Here is a 13754-nt window from a genome sequence, read left to right as displayed (position 1 = left end):
TAGATAGTACAAATACGGGGTCAACACATGTGGAGAAAGAAAAACAACAGAAAAAAAAAGAAGAAATTTGAACATGATTAAAAGAGGAAGGAAAAGAGGAGGATGGAAAAAGGATATTCAAGCATTAGATAGACAATGAGCATGAGATGGGGAAGGAAGAAGATAGTGAACTGATTTCGGTTGGCAAGATTAGTGAGCAGATGGTTTCTCCTTAGTGAGGAGAAATGCCTCTGGAGACCCTATAAAGCCAGGGGTTGGAGATGGTTTTCTATAGATTCCCTTAGTGGTGTGGGTGGAGGATTGTGTCCTTAGATTCCTAGAGGGAGAAATTTTGAAAACTTATTGTTGTTAATCTATAGTTTGTTCTAGACACCCTTAAGTGGGTGCAACCACTGTGTGTTATGTAAAGGTGGAGAGGTTACTCTCTAGATTCCCTTGTTTTTTTAAGGGTTGAGAGGTTACTCTTTGGATCCCCTTGTCATCTTAGGGTGGAGGGAGTTGGCCTCTAGATTCCCTATGTTTCATTGATAGTTGAGTGGATGGTGGGTGGAGGAGAGATGTCCCCTAGAGTCCTTGTTTTAGGTGGAAGTTGGAATTATCTATAAATAAAGCCCCCCAGTCTATAGAGTCTAGTTCGGAGGTGACAACTCCAAGTATTCTTGGTTGTGGCTATCAATGGTTGGGTGGAGAGTCTTTGTCCCAGACTCAGTTTCCGAGGTTATTCCAGGATAAGTGTTTCATGTATTTATTTTGTTAATGAATGTATGTTTGCATTTTTATATTGAAATGGTGGTGATATCTGTAATGAGAATGTATTACAAATACTAGAAAGAAACAAAGTTTAACAACACGAGCAACAAATGTGTAATAAATTTTGGCATGGAATTATTCTTATGAAATATTGTATGTGCTAACAACATGCATATTAAGTAACATTGTACAATACTAAACCTTAGAAATGGATCAAGAGCCAGAGCCAACATTATAACCTTAATAAGATAAATCCTTTATTACAGAATGACAGTTATAGTAGAGACAACCTATTGGAAAATTCTCTGCATACACATCTTTGTGGATGTATACTTACATAAGAGTTACAAGTAGTGGAAAACCTTGGAAAGTTGGTGAAAGTTTTGAGGACGATATCCTCATCCAACCATTGTAGCCAAGAATTTCCTTGCGAGATGAAAGAATTTTTGAATTTCTAGCAGTCATAGAGGAATTCAACAAGTTATGGAGTGCCACTAGCTATAGTACAGAGAGCTTGACTTCATGCCTTGGGTTACAAAGCAATGATGGTTGTCGATATCCTTAAATTCCTTTTGGTATTTAATAACTCTAATGGATTTAGGAGGATATTCTTGGATATAATCTTAGGAGGGTAGCACTTATAAAGTATAACGACTTGTAACGGCCATGCAGGGCTACTGGCCTACATCATATGGGTAGAAGAAGCCCTACAAATAATCTTGAAAGGCACCCATGCTCATTAGTGATGCCTTAGAGTTACTTCCAGGCCTAATCTATAACCAAATTCTACACATTGATACCATTGGTTGGAAGAAAGAACTAGATGAGGTAGGCCCTTAATGGCTCTCCCAAATTCTGATTTATCGATATTAGGTGTGAGAGTGTGTCTTGACTGGGGCAATATCTTGGACCAATAAGAGGTAGTAGAGGTGGAGGAAGGTCCACCCATTCCCTGTTATGACACCCCTTCCCCATTGTTGTCAACCTAGAGACAAATTCTAGCTGAGAAGAAGTCAATGCCTAGGACATCCATACAAAAATATAGTAAATGTAATTTGTTGTCCCATCATAATTGTTCAGAGATGAGTTTCACAGGTAATGTTAAGGAAATATTCTTGGGATAAAATATATCTTTCAAGATGGCCTCACTGACTATGAAAATGATTTAAAGTTGTAGTAGGGTGATAGAAATAAATGATAAAATGTTCAAAATAGAAGGTTGCAACTATAGAATCTTATGTTTTAAACCTTAGAAGAATATGTGAGAGATATAGAAGATGAGTGTGTAGAAAAGTGGAGTGCAATTTAACTTTATTTCATTTAAAACTACAGGTACTATGATTTTAGTAAATCTGTATTTTGAAAAAAACCAACAACTTCATTACACTTTTCTAAAGAAGAAGGAGCAATAAATGCCTTACAATAAGAAGAAATGCATATCATATTCAAAAGACTACTTGGAATCACCTTGAAATATTAACTCAATCTCCAAAAAAACATAAGCACATTACAAAAACAAAAAAATTTCTCTCCGAAGTCACTATTTCAAACCCAAAAAATGGTTCTCCAAAGTCTTTTTATGGTAACATTACAAAGGTGACAATTATAAAAAATGTTAACTGCCACAAACTTCTAAAACTACTTTTAGAAACTACTCAAAACCCTATTCAGTCCTCCTGAGGACTTAAACTCTAAAATTAAAAGACTTAACATTACAAAATACAATATTCTTTGAATATTTCATCAAACAAAATAGGTGGTTGATTTTCATTGGATCACTTGTGATTGTGGAGCACGCTCGCTTGTAGAAGGTCTAGGTTCAACTGCTTCACCTAGTGACATCAATGCTCTGCACTTTTTCCATATTGATAAATCTGAACTTGAGCACTTGATAAATCTGACATGAGCCATTCTGAAGTTGGTAATCCAACTGTAGGTTTGTTTCTCTGTGAAGAGTGTTCTGACCAACCAGAGAAATTGGAAGTATTTCTACAAATAGTTGACAATAGTAGAGCCCTTAAATATTGTTGTCTTCTCATGTGAAGAATCAATATTACTCTTTGATTCTACCAGCAATGTAAAATATGCATTCCACGAGAAAATATTACCTTCCTAATCCTAACATGAGGGAAATCTTGCCCTGTTCCTCTTGTCAAAGTTTGTATTGAACTTCAAAACTGATTCCTTGATCTCTCCCAACTTTGCCTCTGTGTTTTTTCTATAGAGATTCTTCTGTACCATTTTATTTATTTCCAGAACAAGAGTTGTTTTGTCTTCAATCTCCATAGTTCTTAATTCTTGAGCTGATTTAGAATTAATAAAATCAATCATTTTCTTTGCTAACTAGGCACTTCGCTAGGATTTTTCTTTACTAGAAGCAATGATTGTTTCCAAATCTATGACAATAACTTTCTCTTCTACTATAATCAACATATAATCCCATATTACTTTTACCTGTTGAATAATGTCATTCCAAATTACTGTTTGGCCTATATCAGAGACATATTTCCTTTCATCTTCTCCTTCAGTTCTTTAATCTCATCACACGTTGTTTGGTAGTTCTTCTGATGTTGTAAAGCACTTTATTTTTCCATATTCAATTATCTCTCCTTAACTTTTAAATGTTCTTTGGTATCATCCAGACTTTTTTGAATTTTCTTCATTTCATCTTCTGAGATCTTCAATTTTGTCATAACCCTGGTTAGTTTGTCAGCAGGATCTTCTGAATCTGGCTGCACTACAATTGTGTAGACATGAGTATCTATATTTTGCTGCAAGCTAGAATTCAAATCCTTTAAGGCAGCTACTTCCATGTTTCTTTCCAGTAATTCTTTGATTATAAGCTCTTTCTCTTTTTCAACTTGGGAAACCTCTGGGGCCATAACATGCTCAATTGAAGGTAACTTTAATTTCTTCCTCAACACCTAAATCTCTAATTCTCCCCCCTGTAAAAAATTCTAAACAACAAATCTATCTTTAGGGTTTACCCCAAGCTTGACAATCAACTTCTTCAGCTCCTCATTTTTGGTATGCAAGGCTCTGGAATTTTCTTTTTCTAGCTTCAATTGATTTATTACCTTTCCCAATAAAGCTTTTGTTTTACTTGCTACCAATGATGTTTTTCTCAAATCACTATAAATGAGTTCCATAGTTTGCCTATGCAGATTGATTTTATCAGGCAAGGGAATATCTCTTGCATCCACAGTTAGATTTATAGTTTTGAACCTTGCTGCCGAGGAAACTATCAAAGCAGAGGGATGAGAAAAAAGATAATTTAAGTTGATTTATTTCCAAATCCATGGTTGATAGAAACCTGGTGTGATACTCTGACACTGATTGGGCTTCAAGATGAGAAACAACATTCTCCCTAATCTTCTTGTTCTTTTCTTCAATCAGTTCATATGATTCCTTCAAAATAGAAACATAGCTATGTTTAGTCTCTTCAGGAATGAGATGAAAAGGTATGCATCTCACTTCTCCCAATTGTAATTGAAATCCAACTGCAGTGGAGGAAATTTATGCCAAAGGCTCAGATCCATTTTCTTTTCCATGTAGCTTTGAATTCTTAGAACTGTTGTTGACTTCATCATCCAGATCAATAATTTCTTCAAATCCTCTCTTCAATCCTTTTTCTGCAGTGCGGGGAGTCTCAACCTCCATCCCCTTCTGTACTTGAGATTGAGAACCATTAGCCAACTTTTCAATCTCAAGTCTTGATTCATGTGTGTAGGGATCATAATAATTTTCCATATTTCTTCTTCAAATAATTTGATGAGGATTATATGACCATTTATCTCATTGATGAATATGCATATCTTGAAGCATTTTCTCAAATTATTTCATAGCCTGTCTATTATTAACAATAAATGGTCCAACAATTTTGGGAAACTTGAACAAATGTACCTTCTTTGCTGGCACAAAATGAATTTGATCCACATTTATACTTTTCTAATGAAATCCAGTGAAAACAATCTCATTGGTACAAAATAAGGGAGCTTGTAAGGGGCATCCTATGCTCCATACAATCTAATTTCAACATAATCTTCAAACTGGAACCAGTCTCCTACTTTGACATCCTTACTGAGTTGTAAAATATATTGGGATTTTGGCAAGAGGCATGCTGGAATTGAGTTGCTCATAATTGACTAGAAAAATGACATAAAAGAGGTAGTGAAATATCATAAAACCTAATGGTTAGGGTGACTTCTTAAAATGTCTGTCCAATTTATCATCGACTGTTCTTTTCATGTAATTCCTTTATGTTTAGGACTAAATGCATGAATTTATCTACATGAACATAGAGGAACAAGTAAACCAACTGAGATGGAAATATGAAAAAACCAAAAATATTCAAATTTGACAATTGGTAATTCACTAAACTCTCCCAAAAAGTTGGTATGTCAAGAGTCACTCCAGGTTGCATGACCAAATTAAACAATCCTATAACTACACGATCAATAGTAGAAGTATTTTCTCTCCCCAAAACCCTGGAAATTACTTGCAAAACTGGTTGAACATCTTCAACAAAACTATCTAGGGGAAACATAGTTGGTTCTAGGGATAAAATATGTCCAACTGGCATGAGATGGAAAGACAATTTGGCATAATTTTCTCTAAACAAGTTTTGGAAACTGGAAACCAGGGTTTCTTCAAAAAAAGAAGTATAATGCTCTGAGGGTGGAATCAAGGACCCACTGAATTAACAAGGTAGAAACTTGGAAAATATTCTCCCCCGGTGAATTCATCAAAAAACATTTATGGGGATAAAGAGAAGAAGTCAGGCAAGTGATAAATTTTGGGAAGAAATGTCTATGGGATAATTGTAGAGAATAATCCTGATTTTGCAACTGCAGAGTATATGGGGGAATCTAATTGACCAACTAGGATATTTTTATGGAGCTCCATCAGGCTTAAAGTGCAGAAAAGGTCAAAAATGTCTCTTTCTGTGTCCACTGAGTGGAATATGGTTTGCAGAATCCACTATGGAAGCTTTCTTCGACATATTGAAATAATTGAGTGGGTATAAACAATGGATAAATACCTGGAATCTTTTGGATGACGTTGGAATCTAGATTAGTGAGCTAGTGGATGAAGGTGTACTTGGGAATGCTCCAGAACAAACAACAGATAAGTGATTTTAAGCATAAAAATGGGGTTTTATGGGTAAATGGAAAAAAAGGGGGGGAAATGGAAATAAATGTCAAAGGGACAAATATACAACATGGTATCATACTGGTGACATGGGATGGATGACATGGAGGTGTATATTGAGCTGTCAGATGAAATGGAGGAATGACATGGAAGAGGGTTTAATAAACTAATCTCACTCGCTTGATTAAATTTCTTCACTCTCTTGCCACAAAATGCCAACACAATCCACTTATCACTCATGGGGGGACCTATGGTGGTAAGAGGGCCCATTAGTGAGTGATACCACAAAGGATCCAAGATGTCGATCTGATGAAAGTGGTTTACCCTCCAAATACACTGCGGAGGCACTCAACCCCATATCTTCAACAATAATAGTGTCGTCGGGTTTCAGCTGTGGGGAAGGCCCGATGCCACCGACGACATCATGCGCCGAAATCATGTGATGTTGAAATTTTAACTTTTCACTGGGTCCCATGGAACTTTATAAAATTAATTCTATCCTACACCATCTCGATCGACATTAATCTCGTTCATTTTAAAATCAACCACCATCAAAATAACTTTGACTTTTCTATTATGAGATATTTTTTTATTTTTGAGATATATGATGATTTTTTTTAACAATTTGAACATAGTGAAAGAAGAGCTACAACACCCTTGATGTTCTCTGAAAATGTGGCAAGGAGGCACAATCCTTTTGGACCATTAGATCATAAGGTGGAGATGTGGTCCATTAGATGTGAGGTCGAAACCTTGAGTCATAACCCTGATTGCACTTGTCCTGGTGGGAGTTAATAGGTGTGTAAGTCATGGTGGTGCAAACCGTAGATTGAGATGCTGAGGGAGGAGTTGCATCAGATCGATGGATGTGAAATGACTCACGAATGGTGACATGGAGGTAGGGACCATAAGGTATAAATGTAGGGATTATTAGCCATGGGATGATTAATCAAGAATGATAATAATGTTAAGTACACTTAATCAAATGATTAATTCTTGACCTATAAATAAAAGAATAAGAATTATATATTATTGATGGTGCTGGTCCTTCCAACATTTAAGGTATCTCCCTAATATGAAGTTCCAATTAGACCTCATACCATTTGGTTTAGGACTCCCATCCAGAATACGACCCAGTTGTCGATGCGGTGGGTTTTAATGATGTGCCTTGGCTACAATAATCCATATAGTGATGTATGATGACTTTGGTGGGAAAAAGTGTGTGACTCTATGGAAGGTCAAGTTCAATGAATGAAGGTTATAACACACAAAGGGAAAATGAGTGAGTCCCTTAGAATCTTGTAATAGTACGCAAATTGAAAGGAACACACAAGCATAAAGACATAACAAGCTAATCTGTGAAATAGTTCACAAATTAACAATGATGGAATTCAATAGCAACAAAAATTCAACAGGATTCGTACCAATGCAAATGAAATAGTTCATAAGCATAATCATAAGTTAAATAACATAAATTGAAAACATAACAAGAATAGTCCTACTATATTCACAACATACGCATGAAAGCATGTCGAATCTAAGTTTTTATCAAGTGAAAGTTCCATTCATACATATACCATTTACCGACCACTAGCCTCAATAGTGTAACACGAAGTCAACATCTACTCCTCCAAAGAAAGATACTCCCTCTATGTTGCAAAAAGCTAAGGCTCTCACAAACTCCCAAGTTCCCAATTCTAAGCATAAGCCTAGCCAAAATATTGTCTCCGTAAAAGCATGTTACATGAGTTATGAGGGTATATTTACAACAAGAGGGGGTGACTCTTTAACTCCCCTTTGTGACTTTTTGACTTCCCTCATGACTCTTCGAATTATTACAAAATGAATCATTACATTACATTGTGACTCTTCACATTCCAATATTGAGACCTAGAATTCCACTTACAAAGTAATTACAAAATAATGTTACAATTTACACTTGTACCCATATAAGACAAAATTGGGTAGAGACAATTAGACAACATAATAAGAAAAAGCATATCATGCATTAGTTTGGGGAAAATCCAACTCATCAACTTCCACTTCATGTTTCTTGGTGATGTCATAGTGCCAATACTTGTATTGCACTATCACATCCCAAAACGGTGTGATGGTGTCTGGCTGGAAGCGACCCTTAGTCTCCATGGCATCTAGGTACACTAACTTGGAACAAGTTTGTGTTTCATTCTTTAGCAAGAGAAACATTGTGTTTATTTGGATAGGGCCACCAATGTACTTGTGCATACTCTATCTGTTTACTTCAAGATATTCCTTGATGGTTACATTTATCCACTATTCCAAGTATTCATCTATCTCCTTCTTGACTTGGTTCCTACACTTGATTTCTATGAGTGAACTGATTGATGGGATATTTTGGAACTTCACCAAGAATTCTAGGTTTTTGTATAAGCATGCATACAACACCTAAATATTACCAATGAATGAGGTAAGGTTTTTTTTTTTTATTCTATATTAGTATGCGAACTCTTTCTTTCTCTAACTCTGCCTATTTCTTTGTTTTCTTTCCCAATCCAAGTGGTGCCCTTTTGTATTGCATTGAACATTTATGCATGGAAGTGATGTCATCTTGTACATTCCAAATATTTTTGACAAAATATTTACACTACTACTGCAATCCACTCAAGTGGACAACTACCTTATACACGATAACAAGATCCTCATAAATACTCTGCATGGACTCTCCCAGTGTTGATACTTCACCAAGTATCACTGCCTTTAGTTGTTCTAGATGGACTTGTACTAAAGCTACGTTTCATACCTCTTCTTAGAGTTGTTAAAACTCTTGCATAGAATCCTACAAGTTCTTTCTAATTGCATGTTCTTGGCCAATAAATAATCCATATTTTAATTTGAAGCACCTGTGATGGCCAAGTTGGTTGTGGCAACTCCACCTAGATTTCTTCTAGTGTCGATCACAATCACCCTTTCTCTGATGAATGCAAGAGATGTGAGGTCATTGGTAAACAAATTCTTCCTTGCTTGTACAATATTTTTTTGGAGCTCGTTATAGGTCAGATTGTACGTATCCATAACTAGACCATCATTGAGAGGAACAATTTCCTCTTCCTTTCTTGGATACTTCTCTACTGCAGGAGTAGGAGACTGACTGATGACCTGTTGAGAACTTAGCATCAATTTGACTTCTTGGTTCTTTGGCTCTGGCTCCTCTATGTCTTGAATTTCAATCAACTTGTTTATTTGTAGGGCGAGATCTTTTTCTTCCTTCTTTTTTATCTCCTCCTCTTATTCTTGTTGATGTTCTATCTCCTCATCTTGTATCTGCACTATTTATTTTGTTATTTACTCCATTATTCTCTTTTGTTCTTCTTCTTGATTCTTCCTTACTCTTATACCCTTTTTCTTCCCTCTGCTTCCATTATGCTTCCTACAGACTTTATTTCCTCTTATTATCTACTACTATAACCTCTCTCATAATGGTTGGATCTTATTTCATCTTAAGGCTTCGTTCATCCCCTAGAATGTGTATAACCTTCCTCATTCCCTTCTCACTCACTGGGTTTCACACTTTTGCTAGTGCTTCCTCTTAATTGCATTCCTAATGTGGAGCAACATGTCAAGTTCCTACAAAATTGATTGGCTCACAAGACTTGGAGGCACTCTAACAATTCCTCTGTCCATCCTCCTCTAGCCAGTGAAAGTTCTCGCTTAGCGATTGAAAATGAATCCTTGCACAATGGTCTTTGTAAATACTCCTCGGATCATACGAATTGAAGTCTCGAGTACCAAATGTAAATTCCTCTATCACTTTCCCTTCGGTATGTGCAACCTTCAAGTTCTTGATCTTGTACAATCCGATCTGCAAAGGAAGGATAGGCCAAGGTGATTTCTTCTTCGTATGCAGACTTGTTAAAAACCCTCTGGAGAAATGATATGCAACTTCTTGCATGACTATATTGTCAGTGGCATACCTTCGTAAAATATGTTATGACTTCTGTCTATCGAATACTCTGAGGAAAGTGCCATCTAGTGAGGTAAACCAATATGCTATTTGTGATACTCCTTCCATTGCCCTGTGTGACATGCAAGGTGGCTCTTCCACAAAGGTCATATTGCATAAAGGAATGAAAAAGTGATCAGTTAGCTTCTCCATTACTCCTTTATGGTTGCACTCTAAAACAATCTTGCAATAAAAATACATGGCAGGCTCCTGTGGTGTCCAAGTCTAGTTCATTCTAGGGAATGCATTGTGTGCATAGATTACATCCAATAGATATGCATACATGTAAAATCTAGCTTTCCTGCCCTTAAGAGGACTAAGGGAGTTAGGTACATGTATTCACAGTTTTTGAGCCAACAAAATAGACCAATTGAATGGTTTACCTTTTTTCACAACCTGGTCCAATAAGAAATACCACCCTTTAGGAAAGGTCTTGGTGCTTTGCTGACCATAGATTTTGCAACATATGATTATCAAGAGCTAATACACCATCCTCAAAGTTTTTTTCTAGTATGTACCGGTGGGTTCCTAATGAAGCTTTGATGGATCTTTCACCCATCTTTTAATTGTATCCTTGGTGCTCAAGTAGTTAGTTTTCGCATAGAAGAATGAATCCATGAGTGGTTTTGACTCAAGAAAATGGTACATGAGATGATAATTGCCCAGAAAAGAAGTAAGCCTTTGTTTGTTCATACTATGAAGAGTCATAGTCTTTGGATCTGTGTGAGATAGTATCGAGCTAATAAAATTTGCACATGGAAATGTTGGGTACCTTAATGCAACCTTGTGTAATCCCGACATGTGGACATTGACATACACTTGCCGGTCTTCCAGATCTTGTTTGAAGGTTCTTGCTAAGAAAATTTCATTAACCTTCTTCCATGTGAGATATGATTCATTCTCTACAAATAGTTGAGTGCCTAACTATATTGGAAATTAAATTGGTGTACTTTAAACTTCTTCCCTAGTGCTTCTCTCTATGGTATCCTTTGAAGCAGATACCTTGGGTGCCATGACAACAATGACTGATGAAGAGAAATCCTCAACACCTGTAATACTTGTCGGAGGAAAAAGAACTCATGGCAGACATAAATTAGCTTCAGCAAATCAACTTACGAAGAAAGATTATGCAAAAAACCAGTGAATTGTTGAAAATGAAATTAAGCTATTATGGAAGTGAAGGGAGGGACACTAGTTGTAGAAATTGTGCATTGCGTAGTTTCAGTAGCTAGTGATGCAGCTTGAGGCTAGAGACTGTGCAATGTGCATATCATCCTAGGAAAAATATGGGAGAGACTGCGCATTACACAGTCTTAGTGGCCAAGGGTGAGACCTTAAGCCCTGTAACTACACAATATGTAGTTGGGTTAGCCTATACAATGCATTGCATAGTCTCATAGGCCAAGCTAAAAGCTTGAGGCTCAGACTTGCGTAATTCCTATCTAGAAAAGGTGAAAACTGGCCAAAGGATGAGCAAATATGCTCAGTGAGAGTGTGGGAAACAAGAATATTTGGATGATTTTGCATGTTAAAGTGTATGTATAACTAAGAATGGATATATTAGTGAAAAATAATTATAGAAGATTAACATGCAAAAGGAAAAACAAACATGCAGGAAGAGTCGTCGCAACGATGTCGACTAACGGGAAAAAAAAAAGAAAACTAATGCGACACTTGTGAAAGGTGAAGGACAGACTAAATAAACACTATAGAAAGCTAATATACATTAAAACACCAAAAACCATGATAATAAACAAGAAAAATGACATTGACAGAAGAAAAATGACAAAAAGCAATAGAAAAAGCAACAAAAGAAAAACTGACCTGGAAAATTACAACAAATTCCATCGAAGGCTCCTTGATCTCATTGGGAATGCTAGAGCTCCAATATTGAGTGTGAAAATGAGCTCTAGGGATGCCATTTAAATATATCTATACTGATTGAGGTTTATGACATGCATGCCTAAAATCAAGGAAAAAGAAACACTTGACAGAAGTTTGTAAATTAGTAAGTGTGCCACCTTTGGAAACTAATTAGTGAATCCTTATCTTCTAGGGATTTTTTTTCCTTTGTTTCCTTCTTTATTTTCTTCTTTTTCTTTATTGGGAAACTTGCGTTTACACTTCCAAGAAGGATTGTGCAATTCGCGAGGCCATGGAAACTTCTCGATTCAGTGCCTTTGCAGTTTTTGAGCTCAGGGGATGGTTTGTATATCTTCCACTAACAAGGATGGGCTTCCATCTAGAACAACACATTTCTCAAGATCAAGGTTAGCCTTCTAAGAAGGATTGCATATTTTCTAGAAGTAAGGCTAGCCTGCTTTCCAAGATTGCATAGTTTCTAGGGGCAAGCCCAACAATGTTGCAAAGTCAAGCCAAAAGGTTACTTGTGACTTAGAAGATTTAGATTGGGATGAAAACATGTTAACACAAGCATGCATAAAATATAATTCATTAACATACCAAGAACACTTGATGATAAAATAAGGTAGGCTCCTGCGGATAGAAGGAAGGCTCCAAACTCAAAGCATGGGAAAAATTTTGGAGTGTAGTTATAACAGCTACAACACTTGGTGACACACTAGTAGAACCTTAGCTCTCTATATGGGTCTTGGCTCATGAAAAATAGGTATAACTCTTCAGGAAGTATTATTCAGTTCATTGATCATCATAACTTCTTCACTTAGCTTGCATTAAATATATAGTCCCTACCATTTTCTTCATTGGCAATACACCTAACCAAGCCAAGCCAAACTAAGTTGTTTTAGTTGGGGATGAAAATTATATAGATACACAAGTAAAAGAACTATCAAAGTCTTATTTTTCATCTCTGGTGTTGCTCCACTACCAGTAGGCCTAGATAGTACCTGACGAAGTCACTTCAGGAACAAAAATATTGGTTCGCTGCTAGCGAGCCTAGAAAATACCCCAGGGGAGTTGCTTGCATCACCTCTCTACATAGGAATCATCTCTCTTCTTTCACCTTTATTTTGTTTTTTTTTCATTTTTTCACTTTTTTCATAGAGCTATGCATAGGTGCTTATTAATTTCATGAGGCGGAAGAGGGATCTTGACTTATTGAGAGCAGAAGAGGTTGTCCCTTTAGAGAAAGATATATGTATACCTATGAAATAATTTTTAAAGTTTCCCCCCTCCTTACTCTACTGGACTGAGTTGACAAGGAATAAAAAATTAAAAGGTCTTTTAGAGTAGGAGGTACTAGTTATAGATTCAAGCATCATGATTCCACTATGGTTTTCTCCGAGAAAGAACATGTTTTCCATCAAAGTATCATCGACTAAAATATGAAATATTCATGCAAAGAGAAGGAATAAGCATATAACCAAGGGTTGATAGTAGCACAACTTCCTCGTGAACTTCACCATGCTTACTTCAGAAACCAAACATGGTCTCATGCAAAAGCTATCCTACAACTAAAAGAAATGAAAAAACAGAAAAAGGAGCAAGACAAAAAGTAAATCAAAGCAAAACAAAGAAATGAAAACAAAAAAACTACTCCTACTCCTAAACTAATCAAAAATAGGCTAGACCTATGTAAAATGAAATTTCCAGTGTAACCACTGATGCATCAGTTGGCCTATATAGGCAAGGGAATGTATGTCAAAAAACATATTCAATAATAACCAAAAGAAAGAAATATGAAGTGATGCATACCAAAACATTCAAATTTTGAAAATTCACGCAGCACATGAAAGGCATTTTTCACATGAATTATGGTGTTCAACCACACTGCGACTCCCAAACACGCAAGAAAAAACTTTCAAACTTCAAAACTGGGTGAACATATGATTCCTCCAATGATTGAGCCTTAGGATTGTGCAAAACGGATGGAGGATGTAAAAATTGTGAAATA

The sequence above is a fragment of the Pinus tabuliformis genome, chromosome 8 (assembly GCF_031772625.1).
Source record: "Pinus tabuliformis cultivar Carrire ecotype Pingquan chromosome 8, CPIR1, whole genome shotgun sequence".
Lineage (NCBI taxonomy): Eukaryota > Viridiplantae > Streptophyta > Pinopsida > Pinales > Pinaceae > Pinus > Pinus tabuliformis.
The sequence above is the reverse complement of the archived record's forward strand: the minus strand, read 5'-3'. Positions refer to the sequence as shown.